Below are 13,654 nucleotides of genomic sequence, written 5' to 3' on the forward strand. Positions count from 1 at the left end.
CGAATCATAGAAGCACCACTAGTGGAACATTTTGCCAAATTCCATGCTAAAGAGACTGAGCTCAAGTTCACAGTCTTATACATGTCATCGGGGGGGTGGGGGACACAGCATTCGGTACAGAAAGATCTTTTGAGTAGAGAAGCTCAATGGATATACAACTTGGGTCCTCTACAACCTAGAGGTCTAAATTTGGAACTTAAGCTGTCTTGTTTTTTGTAAAGCTTTTTACTTCCTGTTAAATTCATCACTGTGATTTTCTGGTGCTACTGGACTCTTTTTGATTCTGTTGTTACTGTTGGCGGGAGCGTGGAATTAGAAATGCTGAATCAACACTTTAACTACAGCTATCTTCATTGGGCTTGCTCTGTAGTTTATGGGTGACTATTGCTTTAAATTTGATCTGTGCTGCTACATATTTAAGATCTTGGTTGGGTGGGTTATGTTACATGACCGTAGGTGGTGCACTGAATAGTATGCACGTGAGAGGACTTTTTTTATTGTATGGTGAGTTTGCGGATACAGAGAACAGCTACCTTACATATTGGGTTAATAATGGAAGGAAACAAATACTGCTGTGTTAACATTTGTTTACAGAAAGTTTATTGTTCTGGTGGGCTGTTTCCACACACGTTGGATAATCCACTTTCAATACTCTTTAGTGAACATTTGAAACTGATTTTCCATGTGTGGAACAAAAAATCCAATTCAAAAGGATTGCGAAAGTGCATTGAAAGTGCATTATTCAACGTGTGTGGAAATGGCCGTGGACTGTTTTCCGGCCCCTGAGGAAGTGGACACCTTATGAAACAAGCAGAATACTTATTGCCGGCCGCTTGTAGGGCGGGGGGGGGGGACTCTTCGAGGTCCCCGTATTTCTTGTGACTCCACCTGAAAGAGATAAGAGAAAGAAAAATTACAAATTACAAGAATTCACACTTGGGATCACGCACAGGACTCACCTGCTCTTTGCTCCACGCGAGTGAAGAAGGGAGAGGGATGGCGTTTCCCGGCAGTTCTTTTCCATCTTCCATTTGGATGAGAATTCTCAAAATTTCTCAGTGTCTTCAGTGCTTTGTAGAGTGTTGACTGTCTAAGAATCCACGTGACCAAGAAATTGGGACTTTGTATTTTTGCACTGAGAGACTATCTGAATTTACACAGTCTGTGTTCATAATTATAATTGTACATTAATGAGAGATAGTAAAATTATTATATGAGTTTGTATATAAATTGATACTTCTGTATAGAATAGAATCCAATTGTGTGAGTATTTTTTGAGATTTGTTACACTGTATACTTGATTGGCATTGTTCCTGGGAGTTGTGTAGCTTGTGTAATTGACCAAATTCTGAATGGAGACTATTAGCAAGGGATCTGATCTTGTGTGAAGGGCATACTGCTGACATAATGGCAAAAAAGGAACAAGGAGGGTGTTTGCACATGCCAGTGCAGAAGGGGTATCATGAAAGCAATATCCTGCCAAGGCTGTGAAACCAGTCATCTAGGGCTAATTTTATACACAAATAACTAGACAGGTACAAAACGTGGGCAGCAAGCAGTGTCCCATGTCAGTTATGCTGCTGCAGTAGCACTGAGAATTTGCTCTTACCCTGTCCTCCGGTCCTAACTACAAGTTCAGAAAAGAAGGAATGGAGTATGATGTGTGGTTGCACAGTAGTGGAGAGGTTTTTGGTAGGGCTGTGCATAAACAAAACCCTGGAATTTGATTTCAATCATTTGTGGTTTTGAAAAATGAATACATTCTTTAACAAAGGACCCATGCTTTGGAAGTCCTCCAACAGACCGTGGGAAGGAACAATTGGCAGAGAGTGGACCAAAACTCCAATTGGGACACTATTGTTGGAAAGACATATTTACAGTTTCATCGGAAAACATCACTTTCAGGTATATATCTGCTGAGTTGCTCCCTCCCCTTTCTGATCCTACCAGCACTCAGGAAAATAAACCGGACAATAAGGCCCAGTGTCCCAAACAATCCTGTTTGTATTAAAATCATTTATGATATTTACAAAGAAGGGTATTTTTTAAAATTGTTCTTGATGCATCAATTTCCAGCTTCAAATCCCTGGCTTTGGGTGCTGTTCTTTAACAAAAGATGTCGTATACATATCATCAAACATCAGAGGATAAAGGAGTTTTGCTTCAAGGGAACTATTCTTGCTGTGCACGGGGAATGCTGCATCTTTGAACAAAAACTATTCAGAAGATGTGTTCTCCAGCGCTAGCCCTGGAGGTGAAACATCCTTCAAAGAGAAAAAAATATGAAACCAAATTTAAAAGAAAAGGTTATAAGATGGCCAGGCATAGATGCAGAAGTCATATGGCTTGGGGTCAATTGCATTTCTTTTCTTTTGTAGGGCTACTTGAACCTTAATCACCTACTTGGTGAAGTGTTTGGTTGTTTTGACAGAGTGAGAAAAGTATGAGTAGTCCTGGAAGACTGGCAGAGTTGACTGTGAACGGCAAAGAAAGAATAGTCTCCCATACAGCCAGAGGTGCACTGGAGCTCTTGGGAGATAAGAAGCAGGATGTACCCCTTGTGCTTTATTAGGTGATCCAGATGTCATTTTCGCTCAAGGAGGAGGTGCCTGCTCACCCAAACCCCTCACTGCACAAGCTGCTTCCCACATGGGGAGGAGGCACCACCTGCCTGGCTTCGCTCCAAGCCATGCTGCAAAGAATGTGCCTGTCTGGGCATACAGCTGGCTGGACAGACAAGCTGGGGGCTGCTGGTTTCCCCCTCCATCTTTCATGGTGGTGTGGGGCAACCCCCTCAGTGATTTTGGGGTCCCACCCTCATGTTTTGCCTGTGGCCCCAGAATCACTAATACCGTTCTGGCCACAGTTGGTCCCCAGGAATTTCTTCTCACTACTCCGAATAGGTCCTTGTCTTGTTTTCCATGTTCCCAGAACATTTACAGCAGAGTTCCCTTTTAAGAAAAACTGCTGAGCTATAGGCAGAAAAGCAGCTTTATGGCTGTATGTGGGATGGTTTACAGAAAGGATACATGATTGGATCTCCTGATGCATTTCTTAATGTCAGAAACCAACTGGAAGGGCAATTTGCATTGGGGGTCTAGAGCAGAGGCGATATAATCCCTGTCTTCTCACATTGTTTTCCAAATAGAAATTTTATTCCCCGTCTGCTATTATCCTCAGTAGAGGGGAAAAAGAGGCACAGATATTTCAGCTCTGGACCTCTTTCTCAATGCACATGATTGAGCACACTTTCACTTCTGGTTGTCCCCCAACCCTGCAGAAGTGTTTTGAGCTCAGCTACCTTGTGATAGTCCTGGTCTAGATAGTCTAGGTAGCCTGATCTCATCAGATTTCAGAAGCTAAGCAGGGTCAACTCTGGTCAGTATTTGGATGGGAGACCACTAAGGAAAGCCAGGGTTCCTACTCAGAGGCAGGCAATTGGCAAACCACCTCTGAACATCTGCCTTGAAAACCCTATGAGGTTGCCATAACTGCAATTTGACAACATGCACACACACACAAAGATATGGGCCGTTTTCACACGCATCCTGGGAGATCGCACAAACTCATGGCATGAAGCGTCTTCCTAGCATGATCTCCCAGCACAATCTCCTTTAATGGCCCGATGACGTCAGAAAAAGGGCCATTAAACGGGATCATGTTGAGAAATTGTGCTAGGAAGACACTTTTATGACGTGAGTTTTGTGGGATCTTCCAGGCGCCTGGCCATGCGAAAACGGCCATGTGTACCCTGTTATATTTCAAATCTGCAAAGTTGTAACCATTTTCCCAATGCCTGTATAAGAGAACTTGAATTTGAGCCTTCATTAATTTAAACAGGATATGATTAATTGCCTTAACATGTTTATGTGTTGGTGAGAGAATACATATACAGAGGCAAAAATCTCTGAAAATTCATTACCAAGTTAACTTTTGTTTTCTAATATTCTCTGTCCTTTTCGCACACGCGTTCCATTTAAAGTGTGCAGAGTTCATCGCTATTTTCTTTTTTTTTATAAAAATTTTTATTGGATTAGAAACATATATCATATCATTTACACTCACATTCCTTTAAATTTCCAATTCTAACCCCCTCCCATTCCCCCCCTTTTGTTGACTTCCAACAGTTTTCCAACCCCTCATCTATTTTCCCTTTACTCATATGAATTTTACTATATTTATTATAATATACTTTCAAATTCTTCTAAGCTTATCTATCATAGTTGTGCTATTTCTGATTCCTTTCAATAATATTCATTCTAATCACCTATACTCTATCTTACTCTTTCTATTCTCTTCAATATGGGACAAGCAATTTGCCCCACCTTATACATATTTTCTAGTACTTCTATAAACTTTGCATACATTCATAATAAATCAATCAATTTGACTTATATTCTATATATGTTGCTCCTTACTTCCTTTTACATGTCTTATCCAATATTATTATCTAATTTCTCCGTTATAGAGCTGTTTAACTAGAGTAATCCATTCATATATTCATTTAACATAAGTCAATCTGTTATATCCACATTTCACCTGCTGATATGTATCCATTCATCCATTTGCAACTATTATTTACGTCAGAAAGATATTTAGTTTAGTTTTTATCCTTACATTTCTTATAATAATAGCACTACTAATACCCTATATAATAATCCAATATGATATTTGCTTAGAATTATTCAGTTAACTCTCCCCCCCTCGGTATAGTCACTTCCCTCTTCTTCCATTATGTTTCAGTAATTTTCAAACTGCCACAGTTCTCCACCCACCTCCCATTTTTTCACCAGATATTGTTTCAGCTTCTCCCAGTCCTTGTTAAACTGCCCTGGGTCAAGGTCTCTCAATTTTCTTGTCATTTTATCCATCTCCGCCATGTACAGCAATTTGTAGATCCAATCCTCAATGGTTGGCACCTCTTGTACTTTCCACTTCTGCGCATATAAAAGTCTAGCTGCTGCTGTCATATAGAATAAAAATGTCCTGTATTGTGCTGGCATATCTTGCATTCCCAAGTTCAGTAGCAGGAGTTCTGGGTTCTTATTCACTTGAAATTGTAAAATCTCACTCATTATTTTTATTATTTCCCCCCAGTACTGCCTAGCTACCTCACAAGTCCACCACATATGGTACAAAGAACCGTCATGTTTTCTACATTTCCACCATTTGTTAGACATGTTCAAATTCCCTAGCGCTATTTTCTTTGGTGTCAGATACCAACGATAGATCATTTTATAAACATTCTCTTTAATATTAGTGCATGTCGTAATCTTCAACGTATTTTTCCACAAGTATTCCCACGCCTCCATTGTTATTTCTTTGTTAAAGTTTATAGCCCACTTCACCATTTGCACTTTAACTACCTCATCCTCAGTATACCATTTTAAGAACACTTTGTAAACCTTTGAAATTTCCTTTTTATCTCCTTGTAGAATTACTTTCTCTAATTCTCCATTCTTATTCCTCCCTTCGCACAGTCCGAATAATAAAGATCTCTGATTTGTCTATATTGAAACCAATCATAGTCTCGGGACAACTCTTGTTGTGTCTTTATTCTAGTTTTAGAAAATTCTATTTGAGTTATCTCCTTATACGTTAAACACTGTTGCTCGTTATCGACCGTTCTTGGATCAATTACTTCATACGGAACCACCCAGGAGGGAGTTCCTTCCTGTAGGTAATCTTTATATTTCTTCCAAACTGTGAAGAGGCTTCTCCGAATATAGTGGTGTAGAAACATAGAATCTGCTTTCACTTTATCATACCATAAATATGCATGCCATCCAAACAGTTTTTTGTATCCCTCTAAGGCCAGCAATTTGCGATTTTCCAGCGTCATCCAATCTTTCAGCCATACCAGACAGATTGCATCATAATAAAGTCTCAGGTTGGGCAGTTGCATTCCACCCCTTTCTTTTGCATCCTGCAACACTTTCATTTTCACCCTAGGCTTCCTGCCTGCCCACACAAACTCCGATATTTTCCTCTGCCATTTTTCAAATTGTTTAGAGTCCCGAATAATTGGTATTGTCTGTAACAAAAACATCACTCTTGGCAAAACATTCATCTTGACTGCTGCAATTCTTCCCAACCATGACAAATTCAATCTATTCCACTTAATCAAGTCCTGCTCTATTTGAGTCCATAATTTCTCATAATTGTTCTTAAATAGATCTATATTTTTTGCAGTTAGTTCTATTCCCAAATATTTTACCTTGCTTGTTACTTCACAGTCAGTTATTTCCGTTAATAACTGTTGTTTTTGTTTAGTCATATTTTTGCATAATATCTTTGATTTCTTTTTATTTACATAAAAACCTGCCAAGTCTCCGAACTCTTTGATTTTATCTATTACCTTAGACATGTTTTCAATTGGATCTTCCACAATTAACATTATGTCATCTGCAAATGCTCTGACCTTATAGGAAAAGTCCTTTATCTTTATTCCACGGATTGCATCATCTTCTCGGATCTGTATCATCAGAATTTCCAATACCAAAATAAACAACAGTGGAGACAACGGGCAACCTTGTCTTGTACCTTTCCCTATGGTCAGTTTCTTGGTCGCCTCATCATTCACCACAATTGCTGCACTTTGGTCTCTGTAAATTTCTTTAACTGCGCTTATGAATCTTTCTCCCATTTGTAGCAGTTCCATAGTTGCAAACATAAAGTCCCAGTTCAAATTGTCAAATGCTTTTTCGGCGTCTACAAAGAAGAACCCAACCTCTTTATCGCAACGCCTGTCATAGTATTCAATAGCATTTATGACTGTCCTTAAATTATCTCTAATTTGTCTATTTGGAAGAAAACCTGCTTGTTCTTCCCCAATAGCCTCAGCTAACCATCCCTTTAGCCTCTCTGCCAAGATCTTCGCAAAGATCTTGTAGTCATTATTAAGTAAGGAAATAGGTCTGTAATTTTTAACGTTTGTCAAGTCCTGTCCCTCTTTAGGGATCAATGATATGTTAGCTTCACTCCAAGTATCTGGAGTTCTTTGGTCTCTCAAGACACCATTGATCACCTCTTTTAAAAATGGCGCCAGCTCATTGGCCATTACCTTATAAAATTTTGCTGTAAGTCCATCAGGCCCTGGCGCTTTTCCCAAATTTGTTGACTGTATTGCTTTCTTTATTTCTTCCTCTGTTATTTCACTGTTTAATTTAACTCTCCAGTCTTCCGAGATTATTGGGAGTTTTACTTTTCCCAAATATGTCGCTATTGAATCTTTTTTCACTTCTTTTTTCCCATACAATTTGGCGTAAAATTTGTAAAAGGCTCTACTAATGGCAGTCTGTTCCAAATGCACTTTATTGTCCTCACATATCTTATTTATTATCTTTTTTTCTTTTCTCTTCTTCAGTTGCCATGCCAAATATTTCCCAGGTTTATTTGCACCTTCAAACGACTTTTGATTCATTCTTTTCAAATTCCATTCCAATTCTCTATTATTCATTGCCATCAACTGCTCTTGTAAAATTTTGATATCCTGATAAATTTTCTTCTTCCCTGGTCTTTTCTTTAGTTGTATTTCTTTGGCTTTTATTTTCTCCATAATCTCCTGTCTCTTCTCCTCTCGTTTCTTTCGTGCTCTTCCATTTAAATCCATTAGTATGCCTCTAATTACTGCTTTATATGCATCCCAAACCTTATTGGTTGGTACTTCTCGGTTCATGTTATGTTGTATGAAGAACTTAGTTTCCCTTCTCAGCATCTCCATATTTTCTCCCTCCTGTAACAAATCCTCATTTATTCTCCATCCTTTCCTCTTATTTCTTTTCCCAAACTTCCACATAATTGGATTATGATCTGAGCCTACCATAGGCATTATTTCAGCATCCTTAGTCCAAAGCACTAAATCCTTTGAGGCCCAGATCATGTCAATACGTGATAAAGTAGAGTGTCTTGCGGAGAAAAATGTATACTGTCTACTTGTGGGATTCCGCGTTCTCCATACATCTTCCAAAGTTTCCTGCTGCACTAATGCAAAGAACGTCTTTGGCAAAAGTCCTCTTTTCTTTTGTGCAATTACTGATTTTTTGTCCTGTTCCAAATTTGTAATTCCATTGAAGTCTCCTGCAAGGATTATCTGATCATATGAAAGTTCATCTAATTGCTTCCTTAAATCCTCAAAGAAGCTCTCTTTGGCACCATTTGGTGCATAAATTCCAATAACCAACACTTTTTTTAAATTCCATGTACATTCCACTGCTATAAATCTGGCTTCCACATCTCTAATCATTAATTTTGGCTGTAGCTCCTCTTTAATATATAATACCACTCCCTTTTTTTTCTTTTTTGAGGCCGCTACAAAATCAGTGCCCAACGTACTCACTTTAAGGTATTTTACATCCTGATTTCTGATATGGGTCTCTTGCAAACATACAATGTCACATTTTTGTTTTACTAGCCAGTGGAAAGTACTTTTTCTCTTTTTGGGTGAATTAAGTCCATTTACATTCCAAGATAAAACTTTACACTCCATATTCATAGCCTTGTTGTTGGTAAGTCCTTTTCATTGTCCCTCATAAACTTTTCCATCTCAAATTCAGATCTGATGCGCTTTTTCATTCCTCCAAATTCAAAAGATATCCCTTCCGGTAATTCCCATCTATATCTTATTTTCATATCCTTCAAATTCTGCACAAGCACTTTATATTTTTTCCGATCAAGCAACACCGATCTGGGTAGCTCCTTCATAATGATAATCGTCTTGCCATCGACTACCAATGGATCTTGAAACTGTTTACTCACTATCATTTCTCTCATATTCCTTGTCGTGAATTGCACAATCACGTCCCTTGGTAATTTCCTCTGGGCCGCGAATCTGGAGTTTATTCGGTACACAACATCCAGGGTAGCCACAACTTCCTCCTCCTCCTTTCCCAGGTATTCAGCTAACACTTCAGTCACCTGTTCTTGTGCTGTCTTTGTCTCTATTTCCGGCAGACCTCGAAACCTCAGCTGTTTCTCCATATATTTACTCTCCGCAACCGCCATTCTCCCCCTTATCACTCTCATATCCGTTCGTTGCGTCTCTGTAAGATTCTCCATCGCTTTTTCCACAACATTAACTTTCTGCTGCGCTGCCTGTAGATCGGTTTGTATTGTTTCCATTCCCTTCTTCACCTCTGCCAATTCGTTTTTTACTGTCTCTTTAACATCTTTAACTTCTCTCACCAACTCCTGTTTTGTCTCCTTCAATTCCTTTAACATTTCCAGGAATTTTTTGTCCAAATTCTCAGTGGCTGTTTGCCACTCTTTCTTCGACATCGTGGGGCTTGATTTACCTCGCTCCCACAAGTCTGCACGTTTCCTTAGCTCTGTGGCGTCTAAATTGATGTCCCTTTGAAGTAATTTAAATGTCCCGGTTCTTAAAATAAACAAGAGACGTTTACAAAATCCAAAATGTCGGGCGTCTTTTCTCTATGGTTTTTCTATAGTCTTTTTATAATCCAAGATGTCCTACTTCCGCTCCTGTTGAAGTCAATGCCCTTCCCTTTTCAAAAATGGCGATTCCCTTCTTCCTGTCCTTCGATAGGGACCTTCTCTCACAAGCACCTCTATCGCTGTTACGCACTTCCTGTTTGCCGACTCTCCACTGCAGCTCTCGCGATGATAGAAGTTTTCTCACAGCCTGCTATCGCTTTATAACCACAGGTATGGTAAACAATTATCTATTTTCTTCAATAACTTTCTTTAACTTAGTCCTTTTTCTAGTCAAATTCTTGCCGGATCTTTTTCTCAATATAGTCCATCTGTTGCAGTTTAAAAGTTCACTTTAAAACCTCATTACTTTAAACAATCTGTCCCGGTTTGAGAGATAGTGATCTTTACCTTTTCACACGTCTTTCTGGGTTGTAATCACTGCTTCGATTTCAAATTTTCTTCCGAAATTAGTTTCCCCTGCTGAAGCTTGGGCATGAAGATCTTATGCCAGTCGCACTGGCCCCGGATCTGCCGCAGAGATTTATGCCGACCTGTCTTAGGGTGGGACCTCAAGGGACGAGAGAGAATCCTTAGTGCAGAACCCCCCTCGCCCGAGATCAACGCACCCTGAGGTACTTAAGCATTCTTTGCCTGTTCCCCGCCTGGGAGCAGGTGGCCGCGGGCTGAAATTGCCCCTCCGGCCGCTGGAAACGGCAGCCCGGTCAGCTCCACTATTGGAGCTGCGTTAGACCTCCATGGATCCCAAACCGGAAGTCTCTCGAGTTCATCGCTATTTTCATAAACACATACATGAGAGTCATTTCACTCACACATTCAGATATATTACTCTCCCTAGCCTCGTGCATTCCTTAAATTCAGAAAGTCATGGAATGAGAAAGGATGAGATTCCTCATCCTGCCATCTCACAACCAGCAAAGGCTAAAGCTGCTGAAGCTTCTTAAACTGAAAATTTGGGGAGCCTAGAAAGCTGTAAGCCCAATGTCAGTAGCGTTCTAGAGAGCTGGAGGGAGGAATGTTTTTAGCCCACTGAAGCACTGTGCTGTCTTCCATGAAACTTTAGCCAGCGTATGAAACCTTCCATTGCATTACTAGCATATCAGTCATTGTAGGCTCTATCTCTGCACCAGCATGAATGCCCTGTTGCATTTTTTCTTGTTTTTTTAAGGGTCCCCCCCCTCAATGATAAACAATGTTTCCACAAAACTGCATACAGAATGGGTTTCTTGGAGCCCTCAACCATAGGGCATCAATACATGTTCAAACACTGCATCTATATGCTTCCCAGAGACTAGGAACTGCGGTTCAATTAACCTAACCATGGTTAAGGAAATTTAGCCATGATTTGGCATAATAGTGCCTGAAGCTAAAGCCAGATAGGGGCTCCAAGTGAATGGTAAGCTGTCAACACTCTGGCTTCAAGGCCTGGCAGACCAGAAGCCAAAGCCATGCCTCTGCAACCTGATGGGGTCAGACCAAGAGGATGCCAGAAGAAAGTTGGCCGCCAGGGGCATAGACCATTCCCAAACCTTTTTCAGGGCTGGGAAGAAGTGCTCAGGATTGGCTGGTTCTTCACAAACCAGAGGAAGGGGGAAGGACTTGAAGGAACCATGGGGAGCTACTTAAAGTCCTCCAGGCCAGAGCAAAGAAGAACATGGTTGGGGCTATGGCTCTAGCTCGGAAAGAGGGGAAGGAGAGATCTAACAGAAGAAGGTGGATCAGAAGTGGACACCTTCCCCTCCATGTCTGAGGCCTCTGCAGGGGTGGAGAGTGAACTGTAAGGATGTCAGACAGCTCTCAAAAGACTTCACTTCAGGAGTTAAAGGTTCTTTATTATTAAAATGCCAGTTTCATGCACGTATGCCATCCTTGTTAGGACTGGTGGCTACAGACAAGCTTGAAGCAGACGAAGGTTCCCTCTGGCTCCTCCTAATTCCCCCCTCCCTTCCTTCTGGCAGTCCTCGAACTCTGCAAGCAGGGAACCAGGCTGTGGGAATCATAGACTTCGCAAGGCCAAGCAGGCTCCCAGACTCAGGAGAGATTACAGCAGGAATCAACAACCACTTCCCATTCTCAGTTTCCCACCCCAGGTACAAGCGACAGAATCACTACAACAGCATCACCTTCGGCTACAGGGGTATTAAATATGTCAGGTGATCCTGAGCACCTTACATGAACTTGCGATACCCTTCAGCAGCCTCATTTCTGAGGAGGCGGATGTGCAACACCTTCGCTCAACACCTGCCACATTGTTAGATGTCCTTTCCTTTGAGCCACTAGCACTAGCCCACCTCTTCACAAGTCATAGAATCATAGTGCTGGAAGGGGTCTTACAGACCATCTAGTCCAACCTCCTGCCCAATGCAGGAACTGCCTGAAGCATTCCCGGTAAGTGTTCGTCCAGCCACTCCTTGAAGACTGCCAATGAGAGGGAACTCACCACATCCCTGGGCAGCCAATTCCACTACTAAATTACTCTTAACATGAAGAAGTTGTTCCTAATGTCCAGCTGGTACCTTCTCTCCTGTAGTTTAAACTCATTGTTTCGAGTTCTATCTACTGTTCCCAACAGGAACAGCTCCCTTCCCTCCCCTCTCCTAAATGACGGCCTTTTAAATACTTAAAGAGAGCCACCTCCACTTCTCCAAACAGAACATTTCCAGGTTCCACAGTCTTTTCTCGTACAGCTTGGTCTACAGGCCGCTGATCATCCTGGTTGTTCTCCTCTGCACCTGTTCCAATTTGTCCACATTCTTTTTGAAATGAGGCCTCCAGAACTGCATATAATACTCCCAAGTTGGACCTGACCAACACGGTATATAGTGGGACAATGACATCCTGTGATTTAGATGTTATGCCTATGTTGATACACCCCAAGATTGCATTTGCCATTTTTTGCTGCTGCATCACACTGACTGCTCATATTTTGCTTCTCATCCAGCCACACACCAAGATCTTATTCACACAAGCAAACCAGCATTAGAAAACAAGAGTTGGAATAGGTATGCATACCATAGTTTTGTGCTATCCTGGGTTTGGTATGATGTCTGAACTGACAAATCATAGTTATGGCCTTTACTCTTTCTCCAGAAATCTCTGAGTTATAAAAACAGGACGGCCAAGTACATGGGTGAGGAGGGGGGAGGGGGAGGAAGCAGATAACCAGCTCTAGACAATGTGTTTGTGTGTATATTTGGATGACTAAAACATGATGTCAGCTTTCAGCTGTGACTGATGCTAACTATGACTGGTGTGTTGTTTGCAGATCTCCAGTATATATAAGACTCCTTTGTAGGTATTCCCCGCTCCAGCTCTCCACCCCCGACACCACTCTCCTGGCTAGCGGGAGGAAAGGCAAGGGAACAGGCCTCCTGGGCATACCCTTGGGGTGGCACAACAACGTCACTTCTGGAAGTGAAATCAGTACACCATCCTGGGAGTGCTCCCACACTTCGCAGTGGGCCGGTTTGGGCTTGTCAGGTTCTCTTACCCACCCCGCTGGAGGAGGAGGACCCAGCACTCACCTTTTTGTTTGTCTCTGTGCATGCACAAAGCATGGGAGTGCTCCCGGGACGGTGCAATGACGTCACTCCTCGAAGTGACATCATTACGCTGCCTTGGGAGCGTGCTCTTTGCACATGCATGAAGACAAACAAAAAGGTGAGTGCCAGTTCCTCCCTCCCACCAGGAGAATAAGGGGACCTTGCAATCCTACTCCTTTGCTAAAATAGTAATAGTGCAATCCAGTCTTACTTGATTGTAAGCTTAGCCTGGAGTAACTCTGCATAGGACTACATAGTCATGTATAGCACTGCAATGAAGGCTACAAAGTTAGCCTTTGGGTATTTATACATCATGGAAAAGTGTATTGCCCCAGGCCACACCTCCCTTTTTTGCCACTCACCAATCCCCAGCATAGAATGTTCCTCAAAAGAGGTCTAGAATTTCCGCAATATCACTCCCTCTTAGTGACACGTCAGCTCAGTCCAATGTTGGTGTCTTGCTAGCTTCCAAACCATGTAGGTATGGAGCCAGCCATGACAACTAGAAAGGAGGTAGTTAAAAGGGAAAGGGGAAGAACTTCTACTGTCAAATAACTTATGTGTCCCTCTATTGCTGTTCTATGTGGTGCAGAGCAGAAGGAGCCTCAGGTAGGAGGAAGCTTACCCAAGGGTCTCATTTCTGGAAGATGAGAATCACTGTG

The sequence above is a fragment of the Eublepharis macularius genome, chromosome 4, assembly GCF_028583425.1.
Source record: "Eublepharis macularius isolate TG4126 chromosome 4, MPM_Emac_v1.0, whole genome shotgun sequence".
NCBI classification, from domain to species: Eukaryota; Metazoa; Chordata; class Lepidosauria; order Squamata; family Eublepharidae; genus Eublepharis; species Eublepharis macularius.